We start from the raw sequence: 14,511 nt of genomic DNA, 5'->3' as shown, positions 1-14,511 counted from the left end.
AAAAAAAAAAAAGCCTCACATGATTTTGTTCCTGGCACTATAGCTAATGAAAGGGGGCATTTACCATCAGTGGGAAAGCAGTGTTTTTATAATTTCAGCAGCAATTACTACAAAGCTCATTTGTAATAACTCAGCCAATCCTCACTTTTTCTGACCCCAACAGTCAACATTCCCTGAAGTCAGACTCGAGGGACTTAAGGTCATGCTCAAAGTTTTCACAAGTCACTTGAAAGAAAGAAAAGAAAGAAAGAAAGAAAGAAAGAAAGAAAGAAAGAAAGAAAGAAAGAAAGAAAGAAAGAAAGAAAGAACCTTACATAGACCAATGTCTGACATTGTTTCAGGCAAAAGAAAAGAAACTCAGGTTAAAACTGTGATTACATGTGATAACACAGCAGTAGTCGTCACTCAGCAAAATCTAAACTATTTTTAAGCTCATAAACAAGCGTATAAAGTATGTTACACTAATTTATTAGAAACCACATCCATCCCACATGTATAAAGAATCAGCCAGGAAATGTTCCGGTTCAACCATATTATTCTCCACACATGGTCACAGGACTTTTTCCGACCTCTACAAGCTCCCTGGTAGACCTTTTCAACACTTGGATATTAGACATTAAAAATTAACAGGAGGTAAAGACATAAAAATCAGTAGCAGGAACCCCAGAGTATGCTGGAATCTGCGAAATGCCCTTCTCACTGAAGAAATATAGACATTGCTGGTTTCTACAACCCAATACAAAGGGCATTTCAGACCTTCTCTGCCACTTATCCATAAGCCCCGAGAAAGCGAAATCAGACTTACCGTGGGAAGCCATCCCATAGGCTTACACAGAAGAGCAGCCTGTTGTAAAGCTCCCAAATCTCACTGGACTTAATCTTCCCATCCACCTACTAACCCCTGTGACTACGTATGCATCTGGCTTTTGTAAATGAACTTCTGCAAATGTACCGTGGATGAGTAATCCTTGAGACTTCGTAAAACACGCCAAACCCATCACGGATAGGAGCAGTTTCATTTACTCACCACATTTTTCTGTGCTCGTATTTATTTTCTTTAGTGAAATTAGTGTTTTTGCTGATGTCAAATCCCTGCCCTTGTCCCTGCCTGTTGTATGTATAAGTTTTTCTGGGTCCCTGTCAGCAGGCAGCAATGTTGAGCTAATATATAAAGGCATAGCCAGTAGACAAACCCTCTTTTAAAATTCATACCACTATTTTCCTAAGTCCAAAAAAATCCACTCAACCCTATTCTCTCTTCTTGCATTGAAAATAACAATACTGTTTAATTACAATAATTACTACAAATACTGCATAAGAGGCTTAATTTTTCATTGTGTCTCCACTGATCCTTGAGTTAAAAAATAAGAACTATATATGCTACATGTGAATGAAGCATATAAAAATATTTTTGTAGTTGGGTGTGGTAAAACATGCCTTTAATCTCAGCACTTGATAGGCAGAGGTAGGCAGATCTCTGTTAGATCAAGGCCAGCCTGGTCTACATACTAAGTTCCAAGCCAGTTGGGGCTACAAGGAGATCCTGTCTCAAAAACAAAACCAAACAAAATAATGACCAAAAAAACAATTAACCACTGTATCCTTCTAGAACTTTCTATGTATATTCAGCAAGTATACACACATATACACATATGTGCATATATATACAAGCACAGTCACATTTATTAAAAAAAAAAAAACTCAGAGACTACTTGTTTGAACATGAGACGATTTCAGATTTCATATAGGTACCAGGTCATATACAATATAGTAATCTCATTGAGATCAGACCAATAAGCTGTAATCAAGCACATTAATATTTCTGTTGGGAAACGTATGAATAGTCAATTAAGTGGGATAATAAAGACTATAAATAGCCTGTGTTATCTCAGGTTAGGAAAATCTGCCAAATGCGGTATCAGAAAAAAAAAAAAAGCACATCCTTCAACATTCAGAGAGACTTTTGGATTTCAGAACTGTAGATAAGGGATTTCTGACCTCTGGTTTTGTTCTAGTTTTTATCAACATACATAGAATTAAAACCACCTATTAAACTCCACCACACTGAGAACTTTTTATTTGTTCGTGTATTGCATATCTCTTGGGAATCTGACTCAGGATTGTGCAAGCACACTAGAAAAACCAAAGCAAACACTATTTAGTTTTCTAACAAGTTAGAAAGCAATAACTTATTAAGACTGCATTATAAGGCACAGTACTACCAAAGCTCAAAATCCTGCCGGTGGACACACAGTATCTTTGAGGTGCCTCGGTGCCTTTTGAGACATTTTCCTAGGTTTGAAGAATGCTCCTTTGCATGAGTTAAGGGAGATGGAGATAGCCACAGTGCCAGAAGCCAAATGTCTACATTCCCAGCCTCCCCTGAAGGTAGGATGCACACAGGGGCTTTAAGCTCTACCAGTGAGGTAAGTCTGGAGCAGCAGTGTGGAAGTGTTTATTGGCAGGGTAAGAAGCAACTACGGCTGAAAGGCTTGGGGCCAGGGCTAGGCTGTGTAGTCATATGAGGGGAGATGGCATCCATGGTGTCATTGGCAGGCCATGACAGGATATTAGTGTCTCTGTGGGATCAGGACCACCATGCTGGTGTCTGGCTCCTCACTACACAGCCTCAGCTTGGAGTCTTGAGCCTCACAGGGTTTCAGAGCTCCTGAGAATCCTCTAATAAACTCTCTTTTGGTATATTGGGAGATACCACCAAGAAATCTGACAGCCACTGGAAGAAAATGCTTCTAACAAAGTGAGGCTGAGTGATGTAGTGCAAAGACTAGGAAGACAACCAAAAGCCAAAGATTGCAGCCATCAGAAGTTGACTCTCATTCCCGTGTCCTACTAACTGGATCTGGGCCCAAGGACAAGTTTATTATATTATCTGCATATCTCATATCTATAAATAACACTATTCACCTTGCCAAGCTGCTCAGGATAAAGAAATATTCTTTTGTTTGTTCATTCTTCATTCACTAAAACCTGCACTAGGTTCCTGTGATCAGCTATACACTGCTAAATACCAGGAAATGGGATTGGCAGATTTAGCACATAAAACTATCATAGATGCCCAGTTAAATCTGAGTTTTAGAAAAATCACAAATGTTTTTTCACTGTTTGTGTCATATTTGGAATATACTTATGTTTTTAAGGTCCCCTATTTGGGCTATACTTACTAAAATGTTATTTGTTTTCCTCTATAATTCAGATTTTACTGGTATCGGGAGTTACACTACTAGATGGCCCACAGTACAGGGGCAGGCCTAAATGGCATCATGTTGCTTTATTTAAGTTAGTGTCAGAGGTTGGAAAGCAGGTACACAGGCAGCAAACTGGCAAACTACAACACACACTGTAAAGAGGGAAAAGGGCTAAGAAGGTACTAAAGTGGGTGACAGGGTGAAAATAAAGAGGAAAGTGCATGTGAAGAGGGTGATTAAGGACAGGCCTATCCAAGAAGTTAACTGTAAATGAAAGATCAGATTAAAGTAAACGAAACAGCCCATAAAAATGGAAAGCATCTCGCCCATGCCTACCACACAGTAACACTCAATAAACAGTCATTCCATCGCTTGACAGAACCAGAACTTGCATGACCCTGAGTAACAGGGCTTTTTGCCTTATCCCAGCCCAGCCCTATCCCAGAGACAGAGGAAGATGATAGACAGAGGCAGAAGCTCTTTACCCATGGTTTCCTCTTCTGAAAGTCTGGCGGACACCATTTATCCAGGACATCGTGAGAGACTCTGAGCCAGGACTGCCCAGCCCAGATCTTCAGGATACCTGATCCACAGGAATCATGAAAGAAAATAAGCTGACAGATATATTAGCTTGCTAAGTTGTTGAGGCAATCAGCAGGTATTGGCAAGAGTAAGAAATGAGCAGAACCCTGGGTCACTGCTGATGAAATGAAAATTAAGAAACTGTGCTGAAAGCCCGGCTGGACCCTGGAGCACTGGGCATACTTACACCCTGAGTGCCACAGGACTTCCCATCCTGTGGGCACCTCTCCACTCCGGCCCTTGTTGATTCCCACAATATACCTTCCCTTCTCTCCTGGCTTTGTGATTCTCTCCTCCGACAGCATCCAGGCCCCCATATTAACCTTTCTAAAGCTCACCTTTCATGGTGTCATTCTGCTGTTCCACCACGGATAAACTTAATAAACATTTGCTGATTGAGTAATTGTCAGATTCAAGTCGAGGGAGTTTTAGTATCCTGGCACTGAGGGGTAAAAGATGGCGAGAAAATAATCCAGGCATTCCAAATTTAATAGGATACCTTCTTGAAATGGCCTCACAAAATCTTTGCTAGAAATTAAGGTTATTGTAGATTATGTGTATGGAAAAACATCTTGAGAATCCAACCAAGTTATCTAATATGATCCATTCAAAGAGAAAGTTGTAAAAAAAGAGACAGGATTACAATTGGTAGTTGTAACCAACATCATAGCACACAACCACAAATGAGTTCTAAATCTGAAAGAACTTCTCTGCTTGACAGGGGGAGAAAATCTGGTCATCCCCAGCATGGGACAAAGGAGGCAAAAGAAGAGAAGAAAGTCAACCTTTAGGCATCTTTGGAATTTTCTGCAAATATCCTACTGTCTTATGACCATCTGTGACCATCCCATTACTGGAGGTAACAACTGGGGTATATAATTGTTGACAGCTGCCAATTACTCTGGCTACCTCGTGCCAGGCATCATGCCAAGCCATGCCAAGCATTATGCTGACCTGTACAGTCACTACAGCAATATTTACAGCAAGCACTGTGCTAGCCACTTTCTGTGCATCATCTCCTTTCACCTCTCCAGCAACACTGCAAAGCTGTGCAGCATTATTTCCTCTACAGAGAAGAGGAGTGGAGAGGGTGGCTAGCCTGCCTAAAGGCTTATCTCCAAGTCCTTTCAAATTCTAGGACAGGGTAAGAGGAAATACACAGAGGAAAAACTAAGGGAATGATGAAAATGCCAGGTGGGAATCTTTGAAACCTGGGAAGAGGAAGAAGAAGAGATACATCAAAAGATAAGTTACACAACATAAGACCTGAGTCCTGAACCACAGCCAATGGGATGGAATCCCTACGGAGCAATATGAGGAAATGTAGCCAAGCTGGCCACAGTGAAGCTCCAGGCTCTATACTCTACCAGGTAAGTGAGAGACTTGTCTTCATTCATTTGGCAAAACTGAGCACCTACTATGTGCCAGACATTTCTTGTGTTGCTGAGGGTACTATAAAAAAGAAACAGAACTCTTCCACCTCTATGAAACAATAGGCTGGGGAGAAGAATGCAAGTAAGTCCAATAAATAAGCTATAATTAGTGTTAAAGGTAGCAAGTGCTGTGGTAAAAATAAAATAGCAGAAGCCAAACTAGGGTAGGAGAGGGATGAAAGGATGCAAGGGTGGGCAAGACTTAAAGGCAACAAGGAAGTGAGCTCAGACAACGGTTGGAGGTCAAACACTCAAGGCTGAGAACGTCCAGGTGAGGTGCAGTAGTGAGGAGAACAGTCCAGCCACAACATGACAGCATGAGTTGGGCAAATAAGAAATAACACTAGGTTGGACAACTGGGGACAAACTGCAGAAGACTCATGAGACCACGGTACCACAGTGATTTTTCAGCTTTGGCAGATCTGAACCACTTGCAGAACCTGATGAAAGCAAAGGAGTTTTACTCCAGAAAAGTGCACCCACACACATACCACTGCCCTAGGTTTAGAGGGCTAACACCTCCCGAGCATTCCATCCTACTGAGTCTTGGTTCTGCAGAAAATCACAGTCCCTACTGAACCAAAGAAGCATCCTCACTCTACCTCTCTCTTATGTGTCTCCCCAAAGCAGATAGCAACATGGGTCAGGGAATAACAGGGCTTCTCAGTATCTGAGGATCCTCTCATTCCAATGTCAGTCCCGAAGCCAGGAGGACATCTTCAAGCATTCATGATCTAAAGGAGGACCCTCAAATTTGCCAGTTGAGACAGATCATCTGCCATAGTGTCCAGGTACAAGACTGTATCAGTAAGACTCAACATCCACAGTAAAGAATGATGCATGTACCAGAAGTCCAACTGGAAGTCATCATCACTTGTAGGGAATCTAACAACTTGCAGTTCTGTGTGAGTGGGTTCATGTGTATGGACATATGCATATTTATGTACCTGAATTTTTTTGTATTAGCTAAAAGACAGCAGAGATTGCCTGTCCTGTTATTGATAAATTCTTAGTACTTAGCATCTACCACAAACTAAGTGCTCAATAAATAGAAAAAAAAAAAAAAAAAAAAAACTCCTTTGCAAATCAGTCTAGAACACAGGTTCTTGGGCTCTGGGCCATGACCCCAAATGAGCTTACACAACAAATGTGGAAGTCAAGAAACATTTGCCAACAGTAAAACATTTCTGAATACACAATAACCAAAAATTAATTCAAAATCAAATGCATGAACAATCTGAGGCATTTCAGGCAGCCCTTCCCTATGATATACCACACGTCACGGCAGCCTTGGTCCTGAACACACAACATGTACACTTTGCACTGTGTATGCCCTCATGTTGGGGACCCCTGCTGTTTAGGGTAGCAGTCTCTCCATGTCTGGATAGCCGCAAGCCAGCTCGGCGCAAATGGAGAGACTCCTCTTCTCAGTGGGGCGCCTTCTGCTCTCCTTCCTGACTCACCTTTGAAGTGCCCGTCACAGATACATGACCTCTGGCAAAGAAACTGCCAGGTTTTCCTGTGTGAGAATCAGGCAATGTCTGACAGCCTGACAGAAGCCCACCACCACATGCAAATGGGGCATCCTACAAAGCACCTATCAACTAAGGCTTTTGCTACTGCCCCCACACTATAAATATCCTGGTTTCCCCCTAATAAATCGGAGCTGTATCACGAGCGGTCCCACTGAGTCTGACTGAGCTGTATCCTGTGTCTTACTGCCTGCGATTCAGTCTCCCCGGAGGGGGCTGTCCCTTCGTAAACAACCACTGGCGAAGATCTTGCTTTCACCGTTCTTGCACCTCCCCTCATGATCCGTGGCCGACGGATCGCCTACACAGAGGGAGCACAGGCAGCTTGGAACGGAACCCACCTGGGCAGCTGACAGCGGCCGGCAGAGCCGCCAGCTCCCGGTAGCGAGCCAGGGACCTGCACAGCAGGGACCCGCCCCAGCGGCACGCGAGAGACCGGCGCCACGCCAGCAGCTGGCGCTCCGAGATCCCCGCGCGCCCACACCCTCACACTATACAGTGACACTGAATACTTGAAAAAACATCTCAGCTCAAACTTGAGACTATTGCCTTTATGAATTGCAGTGTTTTAATTATACTACCAGATTTTAGAAACATAATGGCTTGATTATGGAAAATAAAACCTTGTAATAATTTTTACTGCCATTCCTCAGGATGTATCAAATTAGTATTTATTTGAATTGTATTATATTAGAATACCTGATTCTGAAAATTAATGATTGAGTTGCTGCCTTGAGTTTCATTAAAGAATCAGTATTGGGTGTGGTTGTGCATGTCTTTAATCCCAGCACCCAGGAAGCAGAAGCAAGTGGACCTCTGTGAGATTGAGGCTAGCCTGGTCTACATAGAGAGCTCCAAGCCAGCTGGCGTTACAGGGAGACACTGTCTAGAGAAAATTTTTTTTTAAAAAACAGTCAATAGGGCTGGAGAGATGGCTCAAGTAGTTAAGAACACTGGCTGTTCTTGTAGAAGACCCAGGTTCGAATCCCGGCACCCACATGGCAGCTAACAACTGTCTGTAACTCCAGCCCCAGGGGATCTGAGAGCCTCTCCTGACCTCCGTGGGTACTGCATTGACATGGGTGCACTTACCTACATGCAGGCAATACATGCATACACATAAAAAAATAATAAATTTAAAAATTTTTTTAAAAAGTCAATGACTTTGGCTTTGGATGACAACAAAATGTCCACCATCTCTGAAATACTTCTAAACATACTTCTGTTATTTGGACTACGTATTTATGTGAAGCAGTCTTCTCAGCATCAATGATTACAAAATCAAAATACCAATCAAGTCTGAAAATGCCCTTTATTTTCAAAAATTCAGTCAAGATCTAATTCTTATATAAAAACAAACAAGAGTACTCACCTATAAGTATGCATTCTGCTTTAATCTTTAATAAATGATAAAACATATGTATGTCAATGAATCACTTTAAAATAAATTGCTTTATACTTTATTATCAGCAAATGTTTGATTTGTATATAAGTATTTTATATACCTGTGTACCCAGAGACAAGTAAAAATTTCTCAAGCCAGCAGGGGTCATGAGTAGAGAAAGTTTGAGAAATTCTTGTCCACAACTAAGCAAATCAAAATAGCACAGCAGACAGAATAGTTTTGCTGGAAATTAAGGGACCTGGATTTTAAACATTCAGTGCAACAGAAGTTACAGTCCTCCATACATAAAACAAGCCCAGGTGACATTAAAACTGTACCACATTCCTGTCACAGTAAGGCAGGTTTCCCACCAATGCTTCCCAAATTATCTATAGCAATTGTTTACTCATTATACATTAAAATAAAAATGAATTCCTAAAATCATGAAATTAAAAACAGAACAGGTAAAATAAATATTCATATTAGAATTTACAGGCAGAAAGTGACTCTGACAACTATATATTGAGATAAACTCTTGATTTCTCTTATTGTGATCTGCAAAACATCATTCATGAACCAGTCCAGCCCAGTGTGTGTGTCTCACTTTGAGTAGTGTGGTCTTCGTAAGCACACACGCACACACACACACACACACACGGTTTCATCATTCAACTTGGCTGCCGAAGTTTTTCTAGCTAAAACTGAGACAAATAAATTTCTGCTTTCTGTTAAATTTCTGAACAACATTTATATGAAGCATCAAGGAATATAATTAAGTCCATGATACTTGTGATGTCAGACTCTAAAGATAAGTTAATACATGATTAGGCCTTAGTTCAAATCATCTGGAATTTAAACATAGAAAATATGGTCAGATTGTCCATTTCAGAACAGTATTTACATTGAGTAGAATAATTATCATCAGATTCAATTCATGTGTGGTGATTTTCATATTAATTTATCTAGAATATGGTCTCTGTTTACAGTTTATATGTATCTGTAGCTCTACAAAAAATTTATATAAACTAATATGGTGAAGCTTTTTAAATCTATTAAACCTATGAATTCTTAGGCCACAAATGCTTTCTGTTATCAATTCCAGGTTAGTTAACATCATCTACTTGAATGCTATCCTATACAATCGACATAGAATTTAATTAAATAGAAGCTATAGGCAAAACTGTCATATCAGTATTCTAAGATGAAAGTAGGCTGCCTTTTTATCATTAAAATAGCTTCAGATTAATGAAGGATGCTAACTAATCTTCTTAAATTATTCATCTTAAAATACAACCTTTGAAACTATATACACATAATCCTGCAATCTCTCCTCAAAGCTCCTTAAGCTGAGGCAAGTTAATGATTTTCCTGAAGCTCAGGCAACATGCATTCCGGAGGATGCACACTGCACACAGCACAAACACTGCTTAGCCTACTAGCTAGGGGCCAGTAGTCACAGCTTGGGGTCATCGGAACATAAAGGCAAAGATAATCTTGATTAGAATTATAACATGCATTATCTAGAATCAGGACTCAAGACTTGGAGCTTTGTAGACTGTCCATTCTGTGGATTCCTCTTGTACTATCCACTGCCAATCACAGATGTACAGGATACATTAGTCACTTGTTTACAGATTTGGCCTTCCGTACATCTAATATGCTGCTGGTTTGACACTTGAACTGATGTAAAGGTTAAGGGGGGAAAAAAAGGGCAGAGGAGGAGAAAAGGAAAGTAGAAGAGAAAAGGGGAGAAGAGGGGAGGGGAGGAAGGGAGGGGAGGGGAGAGCAGAGCAGAGCAGAGCTGTTGAATTAAACAAGTAAGGGAAGCATCTAGAATTACTTTCCAAAGATCCTATGCAATGAGTCTCCTTTGGGAGACTTATATGTCCCTCTCTCTTGAGATCAATCTGAGCTACCAATGTCTTGTAGCCAAACAAATTCAAGTACAAGTGGCATGTGGCAAAGAATCAGACCAAGATCCCAAGGTCCCTGTGTTCTCTAACTCTCAGCCACTCCCCATTTCCTGTCATTCATTCTGACAAGGGTTTAGAGCTCTGTTATTAGTGAATACACTCAAATGAGGACAGTTCCCAGATACTCACCAGCGGTACAAGGAATATACAAGCTCCCAAAGTATCATATAATGAAATGCTACACAGCAATGAAAATGAATGACGTGTAACTCCACAGCACTCTGAAAATTTTCTCTAAGCATAATCATGATTGGAAGATGCCAGGCACAAGTAAGTACCTACCACTGGCATTGCAATATGATGCTCCATCTACAAATGTGTTGGGCAGCATTTATGACTAACCTGGAAAGCATGTTGTCCATCCCATGCAGGTTGGACACCCCTGATCTAGGAGCAAGTAGTCAATTAATGGAGAGTTGATTACTCAGATATATTAATCAAATACTTGTAAAATATTCATCATGGTGTTCACTTATGATATATGTCTTGTTCTATATTTATTGTAGTTCAGTAAGATATATTAAAAATGATAAAACGATATATTTATTCAAAGTATTTTCTGGTCTATCCTTTTAATATGTCTTGACTCAAGTATTCACTTAAAACTATGTATTGATTTTTAGTTGGCACATAAAATGAATGATTTCGTTATGGCCCTCATCATACATCTCATTGTACCTTGCTCATATTTACTGCTCTGCTCTCACTACCCACTCCCTCTTACTGGTCCTTTTCTTCCCCCGAAAAGCAACCCTCTGCTCTCAGGTCACCTATTTTTTTAATCAAGATTCTGCACATAAACACATGAGATACAAGCCTTCCTTTCTCGCACTCCTCCTTCCTTTGTTATTTTGTGTAAGTGTATGTATGTGTGGGGTCATGCACGTATGCCCGTTAACCTGTGTATGGGTGCACATGTATGCACATGTCCGTGGAGGCCACTAGTTGACATCTAATGTCTTCCTCGATCAGAGTACCCCTCTATATTGAGGCATGGTTTCTCACTCGAGCCCAGAGCTCACTGATCTGGCAGTCTAGCTAACTAGCTTGCTCCAGGAATCCCCTTTCTCCCCTCTACAGAAAACTGAAATTACAGGTGGGCCACCACACCCTTGTAGCATGTACGTGGGTAGTGAGAATCCAAACTCTTGTCACACATGTTCGGCAAACGCTCACTGAGCCATCTTCCAGCCCCAAATATTCTTTAATAATAAAGCACACAGTATATTTTCCCAAGGTTTATAAACTGTAATTACAAGAGGAAGAGGAGAAATCATTTAAGCTAACAGACTGCACTGAAACAAGAGAACAGCTGGGAATCAGAAACCAGTTTGCTCTGCTCGGAGGTTATCACTTGACAGCAATGCACTTAACTTCACCTGTGGTCAGTCTTCCCACCTCAGAAATGAAGACATGCAACCAGATCATTCTCAAGGCACCTTATTCTGGTCCTGTCTCTCTTTTTTCTGGATGTCACACTAGTCCGTATCACATTGCTGCAGGACTCACACAGAAAGAGGAACAAAAGGAGGGCTGCTTGCCGCCCTATCACAAGATGCAAGGACAGAACGAATCAACCCTTGACTATCCATTTAATCAGCTTATGATTATCAATGTAGATAGACAGCTCTGCTGAAAGTCTCCAGAAACTGAAAGGCCATTCATCAACTAGGCCCCCTCAGCAGTCTGGTTCATGGCTCCCAAAAGCTCACAACACAAGCAGGATGGTCAATTTGTGAGAAAAAAGTATCTTCGTGATGTTCTACCCAATCATGAGAAGCATCATTCTCCTTCCCCTCTGCCAGAGATACTGTAGATTCCTAGATCTCCCTAAAGTTTGTTTATCTGTCCAGATATAGTGGCACATACATGCATGCATCTTTGCTGTGATCTGCTGCGTCCTCTTTTACATCTTGTTCCCAGCCATGAAGGTGAGCACTTTGATCCATCATACATCCTTGCTGTGGTGCCAATCACCCACAGAGTTAAACCTCCAAATCTGGCAGTCAAAATAACCTTTTTCTTTTTGTAACTGATTTATCACAGGTATTCCCTAAAGTGGGGAAAAGCTGACTAACACACAATGCAGATACAGAACCTGATTCTGTCTCTGGGACACACACTGTATACAAGTCTAAGCCAAGGAAAGGAAGCATAAATAGTTTCAAAAGGGAATGTTTAACAGATGACATTATTAGTTATAAAAGGAGATCAGCTAGTAAGAGATTAAGAGAGTCTTCAAGAATACAGGAAAGGGGTGGCTGGAGAGATGGCTCAGTGGTTAAGAGCACTGGCAGCTCTTAGGGACAGAGGACCTTGGTTGGTTCTCAGCACCCACATGGTAGTTAACAACTGTCCATAACTCCAGTTCCAGGGGATTGGATGCCTTCTTCTGATCTCTACAGGCATGGTGCGACATGGGTACACCTACATACATGCAGATAGTACATGTATACACATAAAATAAAAATAATAAAATATTTTCAAAAATAACATAGGAAAGAAGGCTATGAGGAACAGCCACTCCACATATCTCAATATGGTTCCCTTGGAGGGTCTTCCTCCTCTCAGCTGAGAGTCATTGCAGCCAGGAAAAACGCAATGATGCTTCATCATTGGAACTTACTGGACTTTATCCATTAGGCTTTAATTCATGGAAGGCTGGTCACAAAAAGTTATCCCAACAAAGTTACCCAACTACATAACAGCTCAAGGAAGGATGTCAAAGGAAACTGTCAGCTACTAGGGACACCCGGGCCAGCATGCACTGCAGGGAGGGGAGGAATCTGACCGTGGAGAAGCCACCCACACCCGGGAGCGAGGAGACAAAGAGGTCAAATCCACTGCAAGAAGCAAGCGCTGGACATGTCCCCCATGCTACAGGAGTCAAGCTGTGGAGAAGCCAGGAACACGGCAGCAGTCAGGTGAGCCTGTACCAGGTTGAGGTGGAAAATACCTCCTCCTGCAATGTCTCTCCAGCATCTCCTCCTGACACAGTGGAGCATTATGCCATTTAAAGGGTCCACATCTATTTTCATAGGGCAGATAATAAAGGGTGAATATGAATCTTTTCTTCTAATATATTTTCCTATTTTGTGGATGCAGTATATGCATTTATATATGTGGCATTGCGATGTAATACTGGTTGTATGTATATGTGTGTAGTGTATGTGTATTTGTAGGATTCACATGTATGTCTAGGTACCTACACATATGTGTCCACATGGAAATCAGTGATCAAAGTCAGGTATCTTCCATTAACACTCTCCACCACATTTTTTGGTATTTTATTTTGGCATAGTGTCTCCTTATAGCCCCAGCTGGCCTGGAACTTGCTATGTAGACCAGGCTGGCCTTGATTTTACAGAGCTCCTCCTGCTTCTGCCTCCAGAGTCTGGGATTAAAGGAATGTGCCTCCATACCCAGCCTCCTCTAATATGTGTGTGTGTGTGTGTGTGTGTGTGTGTGTGTGTGTGTGTGTATGTGTGTGTGTGTGTATGGGAGGGGGGACTTTTCCATGGACTGAGAGCTTACTGACAAGCTAGTCCAGCAAGCTAGGAAGCTCCAGAGATCTACCCGTCTCTGCCTCACCAGTTCTGGGGTTATAAGAACATACCACTATGCCTGGCTTTTTACATGGGTGCTGAACAGACAAACTCAGGTCCTAGTGCTTGTGCGGTAGCACCTTACTGACAGACAGCCATCTCCTCAGCCTCTCGACTGGATCTTAGAGGTAATATACTGGTAACTACCACATACCCTACATAGAGATACTGTATAATATCTAAGAACCCATCATCCCACATGCATGCATGCATGGCTCAGATACTGATATGTTCCTTTGAGAACTGCCCTCATCACTGATGATGAAACTGTTTAGAGGGAAGAGAACTGTGGAGATGCCAACAGGCTAGAATAATGCAACTAGTTCTGTGAGGAGTTTTTGCTTCCTGGGATCCATCCCAATGTTCCCCTTTCTACTATGCTCTGAGTTCATCCCCAATCACCATTTGGATGGCTTTTAGTCTGGCATAGCCATTGGCAGTACCAGTCTTTTGACAAATGCTGACAGACTTTGGATTATCAAGTCTTTCACTGAGCCATAAATAATGTGCTCATATTTGACCTTTACTTAGCCGTTTACATGACTGTGGTAACAGTTAGGAAATAGGACAATTTCAGGCCTGTGTGTGTTCAGGATGTGTCAGCCGTGGCGTTTTGTTTGAGCTCTGGTCATTCTACTCACCAAAACACAGGCCAGAGGGCATATTCTGATGGACAAAACAAACCAGTCAGTGACTGCTTAGAAAAGAAGGATCCATGACCTGGTAGTGTTTGGAAGGATTTAAACAACAGAAAGGATTCAAAATAAAGGCAAGAGTCAAACATTTGTTGAAGACC

General features: G+C 41.5%; 1 protein-coding gene across 7 annotated transcripts in view; it reads right to left on the bottom strand.

Annotated features, from left to right (window-relative positions):
* Mitf (melanocyte inducing transcription factor) overlaps positions 1-14,511 on the bottom strand; it is a 232,065-nt gene that overhangs the window by 133,821 nt on the left and 83,733 nt on the right. Inside the window, exon 1 of one of the 7 annotated variants that reach the window (XM_029560651.1) lies at positions 806-959. The exons of 5 other annotated variants lie outside the window; for them this stretch is intronic. The gene's annotated coding sequence lies outside the window, so the exon portion shown is untranslated. Of the gene's footprint in view, positions 1-805; positions 960-14,511 lie in introns of those variants that run through there. One more of the 7 variants, XM_029560650.1, reaches the window with a different exon arrangement.

Source organism: Nannospalax galili, unplaced genomic scaffold (assembly GCF_000622305.1).
Source record: "Nannospalax galili isolate Female #2095 unplaced genomic scaffold, S.galili_v1.0 scaffold1051, whole genome shotgun sequence".
NCBI classification, from domain to species: Eukaryota; Metazoa; Chordata; class Mammalia; order Rodentia; family Spalacidae; genus Nannospalax; species Nannospalax galili.
The sequence above is the reverse complement of the archived record's forward strand: the minus strand, read 5'-3'. Positions and strand labels throughout refer to the sequence as shown.